This window comes from Castor canadensis, chromosome 4, assembly GCF_047511655.1.
Source record: "Castor canadensis chromosome 4, mCasCan1.hap1v2, whole genome shotgun sequence".
NCBI lineage: Eukaryota > Metazoa > Chordata > Mammalia > Rodentia > Castoridae > Castor > Castor canadensis.
The window spans coordinates 63,404,130-63,412,108 of record NC_133389.1 but is presented as its reverse complement, the minus strand read 5'-3'; positions in this window follow the sequence as shown (position 1 = coordinate 63,412,108).

Sequence of the window (7,979 nt, the reverse complement as noted above, 5' to 3'; positions counted from 1 at the left end):
GCTTTAGTAGTCACTTTGTAGTAGTTGCAACCACAGAAAATAAGCCTGAAGACAAAACCAGCTCAACAAAAAATAGACTGACCATGAATTCTTGATGATAGCAATGATCCATTGAGTTAACCAAGCCTGGAGCTCATTTACTGTATGTAATCAACATGGTCACTCAACACATAAATCCTGGATGTCTATAGGCACCAGCTACACTCCTAGAAACTGGAGCTGGATGAGTAGGGAAGATGTACTTATGACACTCACAATATAGTAAACAGTGATTTAATCACTTTGACAGGATTTTCTATTACTTGTTGCCAACAGCAAACAAACTAATACACCCACCAAATGCTAAAACTCTCCATCTTAAGATTTTCAAAATACTAGAAGGTTTTTTCCTCTCCATATGATTCTTATCTCATTCATATCTCCTCCACAGTCATTGTTCCAAATCACCTATACTTGGTTGAAGTATATATTTGACCACAAATCTCCTCTTCAACTTGGCCCTACATTTAAGCTACTGTCCTTATGTAGTATCTGATAACATTTTGTGAACACATATGAACTTCATTGTACTTTTCCTAGCATATTGGGTTTTCTATTTACTTATCTTTTGTGACTCTGGGTATTGAAGAGTATCTGGCTGGACTTGGAGAATGAATCAAAAGGTAACTGATGCAGAGAAGTCACAAAGAGTCCACTTCTGATTCAGCACAGTTAGGTCCTGATAACTTGCTATCTCCTCTCACAAGTTCCTACTATAGCGTTATGGAAAGGAACCTGTGCATTGAGTCACCCCTAAGGATATCTCTGATTTAAGGGGTCAGAAATTTTTATCCTGAGGGTCAAATCCAACTTTATACCTCATAAGTTAAGAATAGATTTTTCTTTTTAGAAGGGTTGGGAACAAACCCAGGGTTTTGTGTATGCTATGCAAGCACTCTACCACTTAACAACATCCCCAGCCCTAAATTAATTTTTTGAGGGTTCTGAGGATTGAACTCAGGACCTAGTGCCTACTGAAACAAGGACTGTACCTCTTAAGCATGCCTCCAGCCCTGGGTTTTGTACTTTTCAATGTTTGAAAAATAACCAGAAAAAGAGTAATATTTCATGATCCATGAAAATCATATGAAGTTCAAATTTCAATGGCCATCAATAAAGTCTCCTTGGAACACAGCCACATTCAATTGCTTATGTAATGCTTATAGCTGCTTTCACATTATAAGGGCAGAGTTGAACAGTTGCCACAGAGACCATATGACCTATAGAACCTAAAACATTTATAATCTGAAAAAGTTTGCTCTGATTCACACAACATTAAGAGCCCTACGTGAAACAAGTACCTTCTGAAATGAAGCTTTAAAGTAGAGACAGCTTAATGGATCATTTAGGGTACTTTTAATTGGCTGGAGACTGGGCAAGATAGAACCATCCTCTGCCATCCCCAAAATAGTGAGAAAACAAAAGTAAAGAAGGAACTCAGATCTAGCCTGATAGAGAGGATGGCTGGCCCAAGAGATAATAAATTCAGGCACTCACTTCTCTACTAGATTGTTTTCCAAGTATGTTCTGCTAAGGCACCCTAGTGGTTGTGAACAACAAATGTTGCTATATAAATGTAGTCAAGAAGTGCAGTCAACCTTTACTGTACATGTAGCTGAAACAAAACACCAAGCCATGCATGCACTCTCTGAGCAACTGACTATTCCCTCTTGAATTTCCATAGTTGATTGAATTCATTAGTTTGTTCATCTTTTTGATACAGTCATACAATCTGCAAAATATATAATAGGAACTGTATAAGGAATGCTGAAGAGCAGACTGAACAGAGATGTGCAAGAAAAGTCAAGATCAGCACAACAGACTGCTTCCATCTATCTGGAAGTGCAGAGCCCAGGATTTGTAGCTGAAGGAGAGGTGTAGGGGTAGTGGATGACAGGAAGCAGAGTTGTTCTTCTAGTGGGCTTTTGTCTTTATAAAGGAGAATGTTCACTGAAATGGAGAGAGGGACACCTCCATTGATACAACAGAGTCCTGAAGCCTAAGAAAAATGATTAGAGAACAGAATTGTTCCAAATGTGGCTGTGAAGCATGTTCACTGTGCAGTGGTTACCACCTGAGTCCAATGAGACAAATGTTTACGTATGCAACAGGTTACTTGAAGTGGGTTTAATACTTACAAGTATGCAGCAAGGAACAACAAAAGTCTAGCATTCAATGAGAGATGGTCCCCCACGGCACAGGAAGGCTGCCTGGAGAAGATGGATACTGAACTGTGCATGCCTCACTTGTACTAAAGCAAGGGACTCCAAAAGGCAGCCTTCCCTTGGTTATATACTGCAGGGACCACATGCCATATGGGACTAAAGACTTATGGCACATTCTGTCTCTACAGGGCACTAGAACAGAGTGCCAGTCTCTCCCATGACTCAGGATGGTACATTCCCAACACAATCTATTCTTGAGAACTACAGGCATGAAATGGGGGAGAAAGGGGTAGGTCCATGGCCATCAGGAGAATTGCCCTGTGAGGCCATATCTCCTGCACTAAACAAACTTTCTACCTAGGCATGAATATAGGTTTCCAACAAGATCATTGGCATGTAGACAACAGAAGCATGGAGAATTTGGTGGTACTGGAAATCAGGAAGTTGTCAAATAGCATCTTGATTTCTGATCATGGAAGAAGATGGAGACTTTGAACTTCAGGACAGTGGAGTTGGACTGGAGGTGTCCCTCAAGTGGTAAAGCACTTGCTTTGCAACTGTGAAGTCCTGAGTTCAACCCCAAATCCCACCAAAAAAAAAAGAGAAGAGCAGTGAGGTTGATTCTGGTCAGAATTCTAGGACAGATGTATCACATTTGGCTGTTCATAATTTAAACTCCCCAAGCAGTAGTTTAACCAATTTAGAGACTGCTTATTCTTATTACATGAGCCATTATGAGATAGGCATTGGTTTAGTGGCTCAAGGATGTCATGACTGAATTCTCTAATATTCTCTTGATCTTTCCCTTGTTGTGCCTTCATGACCCCAAGATGCTCCTAAATCACCATCATGTTTCTGTCCATGTTCCAGGCAAAAGAAAGGGAAAGGAAAAGAGCAAACTTGCATGCACCAGCTGACTCTGGTCAGCTTCCCCTTTGAGGAGATGTCACTAAAATTCTACCTGTTAACTTCTGCCTAAGCCCAAATAAAACTGTGTCCAATGACCACCAGTCTCTGAAAAAAGTTGGGATTTATTAGTAAAGAAGGGAAGAATGGATATTAAGTAAACAACTGGCAGTCTGTCCCACAACAGAATTTCCAAGAAACAGATTATAAGCATGCTAAAAGAAAAAAAATAAGAGTTGACTGCTAGGAACAACCATGAGTTTGCAAAGAAACTGGCAAATAGATTAACCTACTTTTCTGCAACGAAAAATTTACTAGGCTAGTAAATGAAGGAAATATGATAGAGGTAGTGAACACATTTATCAATCAACAAGGCATTTGACAAAGTCATTTGTGATGTTCTTACAGATAAGACAGAGAAATATAGCCAAGGTGACATTAGTGTAAGGTAGATTTATAACTCATTGAGAGACTGTCAAAAGATAGCTAATGAATAGTTAATGTCAGCTCTATAAGAAGTAGCTATTATTACTAAATTGCATTATTTTAATTAACATCTAACTGAAGAAAAATAATATCTGACCAGGCATGATGGTTTATGCCTATAATCCTAGCTACTTGAGAGATAGAGATAGGAGAACCACAGACTAAATCCTGTCCAGGCAAAAAGTTACTGACAAGCCTGACATGGTGGTGCATGTCTGTGTACTCAGCTACTTGGGGAGGTGGATGTAGGAGGATCGTGGTCCAAGGCCAGCCTGGGAAAAATTAGTTGGATATTCTATGTCAAAAGCAAACTAAAAGGAAAAAGACTGGATCCATGGCATAGGTTGTAGAGTGCTTATCTAACCCTGAGTTGTTTAATCCCCAGTACTAAAAAAAAAAAAGAAAAGAAAGAAAACTAATATTTGTATCTGACAGAAGAGTTAGTCCTGGTTCCAAGCAAGCTCTACCTCAACTTCTGGCATGAAGATCTGCAGCTTTATAGACTTGAAGGTGAGGTAAATCTAATGGCAGATTTAGAGTTCAAAATTAACTAGATTGGCAGAAATGGTGGACAAAGTAATACTAGTCATGGTTCATTGAATATCTCCATTATGCCAGATACTATGCTAAATGCTTTCCAAGCATAATTCCCTATCTCTAAATATGTTTGCAGTGGAGACCCTCTTATCATCCTCATTTTATAGATTAAAAAACCAAGACTCCAAGGGGATAAGTCAATTGCCTAACATTACATGGGTGAGAAGTGAAAGAATTAGGAGTTTTACTTAGGTCCACCACCTTCCTGATTTCTTCCATTTCCGCTATAGCTTTCCAATTTTCTGTACTAATGAAGACAATTCTCTTATTTCAGGAGCCACTAGGAATAAAAAGGAATAGTCAGGGGAGGTGGTAAGTAATGAATGACTTGGAGATTTTTGTTGGTTGAAAAGTCAACATGGATGTCTTCAGTTTAGTTTGAAATTCATCAAACAAGAAAGACTAAGGGATGATAAGGAGCTATAGATGGATTTGTAATAAATCAAGTATAGTAAAATGTTCATTATAGAAAAAGGTGGTGGATATAGGATGTTAAACATAAACTTCTTTTTACTTTTCTATATTTTTGAATTTTTATAATAAAATGTGGTGAAGGAATTTTGATATATCCATGTTTAGTTACAATGGAATACCACAGCCATATCTTAATTCTTTTTACAGCTCTCGGTGCCAAGTTTTTTCAGAGTTGGTAACAAGCTGTAATATGCCCTTGGGAGAGAGAACAGAAGGATGAGGGATCCGGAAACAATGTCTAATCTGGAAAAGAGAAGAAAATATTGTGACATTGTAATTCTCAGAAAATATGTAATGGGCTGGGTGTCTGTTTTCCTATTGCTGTATAACAAATTACACCAAAATGTAGTGGGTTAAAACAACAAATATTTAATGTCTTATAATTTCTGTAGGCCAGAAATTCAGAAGAGGCCTAGCTGGGTGGCTCTGGCTCTCTGTGCTGCAGGAAGAGTGTAGGAATTGCATCATCCAAAGGAGGACTGGGCAGGAGGATGCTCTTCCAAGATAGCTCATTTGCATGGCAGGAGGTCTCAGTTTCTGCCTGAGTGTCTTCATGACATGGCAGCTAACATTTCCATAGCAAGCTATCTAGGAGAGCAAGAAAGAAGAACAATGCTTTTCATGACAGTCCCTGAAGTCACTCAGGATGACATCTAAAATAGTCTAGTCATTAGAAGTGAATACTAAGTCCAAAATACACTCAAAAGGAGAGAGAATGAGAGAAAGGAGGAGTTTTGAGAATCTGTAGACATTTTATAATCATGGTAGGCAGCTTTTGGAAGAGAGTTAGAGCTGTTCTGTAAGGATCCTAGGGAGGGAGTTTTTACTTTAATTAGAAGAGAATTTGAGGCTGGGGGTGTGGCACAAGTGGTAGAGGGTCTCCCCAGCAAATTTGCTAGCTCAAACTCCACTATCACCAAAAAAATTTAAAATTTAATGATAAGTAAAGTCATCTAAAAAAAAACCAGGCAGGAGTTGGTGAGTTTCTTATCCCTTAAGGTTTCCAAAAAGAATCTGGACAGCTACATGGAGATGTAATCCTCATTTTTCCATTCAGCATATACCTGTCGAGGAATGTTGAGCATTTACTAGGTACCATGCATTGGGCAAGGAGCTGAAGACACCACAGAAAGCAAGACAGAAGTAGTGCCTACTTTTGGGGAATTCACACTGTCCCTGCAAGGAAGACAATAAACAAGTGGACAAGCAAACAAAACAATTGCACATTATGATGAGTGTAATAAAGGCAATAAGTAAATAGATAATTGTAATAACTTAGCAAGGGAAGCTACTTTGGTTTTATAGACAGGATTCATACTAGAGATAAGGGTTAGATCTGATGAGGCTTCAGATAATAGATCAGTGGTCACTCATTCATTCTTTGATCCATTCATTCATTTATTCTTTCAGTAGATCCTTAGTGAGTATCCACTGTGTACAACCACAGTGCAAGGTTGTGAAAGAAACTGTTCTACTTTTTAAGAACTCTAGGGTCTTGTGAGAAATAACAAGATATGAAGGGGATGATGCTCCCATGTGATCAATGAGCACAAGGTACCTAATGCATACAGGAGTGACTGCCTAAGGTTGTCAACAAAGTCTTCTCAGAGGTGCCATTTGAGCTATGCTTTCAAGGATAAGGAAGGGAGCTGCCAATCTGCATAAGAATCTTTCTAAAAGTTCAGCATCTGAAATGCCAGGCCTTATTAAGAAAGCAGGAACAGAGATAAAAAAGAAATGTAAGTTTCATGAGTGAGTGGAGTCTGATGAAAGCACTCTGAGTTCTGGCTCCTGTTCTGCATGAAAATGCATGGAGCTGAGAACTAAAGTTCATTTCACCCTTAAAACTTCTTGAGAGGAACCCCAGTGCCTGAGGCTCCTCAGAACTCTGTCCCCATTGCAATGTGATGACCACCACAAATGTGCTGCACTGCTTAGGACACTTTCTTCCAGATTCTCTCCAAATCCCACTCATCCATCAAGTCCCAGTGCCTCCCTAAAACATTCAGACCACTCTAGCCTGAGGGAGTTAAGCTTCATGAATTCCATGAGAAGCACAGATGCCATTTGTCTTGGTCCTTAATTGACACTGATGTGTCTCTTACAGATCTTCATTGATACTAAAATAGAGTGTGACTTTGGGCAAGCAAGTCACCTAACTGCTCTATGTCCCAGTTTACTCACCTGCAAATTGAGGATAAGCAAAGCACCTGTCACAAAGGTTACCATGAGGATGAGATGAACTTCTGTGTGGACAGCATTGAAACAACTGTCTGACCCATAATAGGCATGATACAAACAGTCAGCTGTGAACATGGCAGGCCCTTTGTAGACAGAAGGACTACCTTCCTATCCTTCAGGGATCCAATAAAGGATTGAGTACTATCAATGTCACCACTGTCTGTGGAATGAAAAAATGTATTTTATTCTTACTCCTTCTTAAAGCTCGAACCTGCAGTCTTGGCTCCTCAGACCTGAGAGAAATAAGTTTAGAGGTTGGATTCTTTTCTGATTTCTTTCTCCATCCCCAGATCCTAGCTATTTGGGCTGTACATTTGAAGTAACAATTGGATGAAAGCTTATTTAAATCCACAGCTAAATGGTAAACCTAACACTTCAGGAATTATATTTCCAGACTGGGAGAAATGCAAAAGTTAGGCCACAGTTAATTGGAAGGCAGAAAAAAGGTGCTTTTTATTGTAGCACACAAACACAGATATAGCATTTCTCATTATGGCAGAAGGAGGATGGGAGCAAGGAACAACACAGGATGGCTGAGCCTTGAGAGAATCTGAAAAGAAGCGTGGGGTACCTTACCAGCTCCAAGCTCTCTGTGTCCAGCTCTATCTCCTAAGCTGGAAACCTACTGTCTTTGACAGTCCACTATACACCCCACTTTGAAAGACTCATTTAAGGTGACATAGCCACAATAGAATATATCAGCTCACACATCTTCATTTCCATAGGCCCCTGGCTTCTTTTCTTGAGTCATTATCTCAGATAATTATACTACCATTGACCCCACCCCAATAGTGGCTCACGCAGGAATACTCAGAACCATCTCTAACTCTCTCCTCCACTCTTGCACACCCTGTCCCCACCCCAACTCACCTCCTAAACATCCTCTAAGTCATCCCTTCCTCTCTGGCATTGGCCAGTGACTCTCCACTGAACTACTGTGAAAGACAATTGCCATGTTTCCCTGGCCCAGACAATCCATCCTTAAACAGCACCACTGAAACAGCCATTCTATTATCCCAAGGACACTTCTTGTCTTACCTCTGTATCTTTGTGCCAGCTAGTCTGGTACAT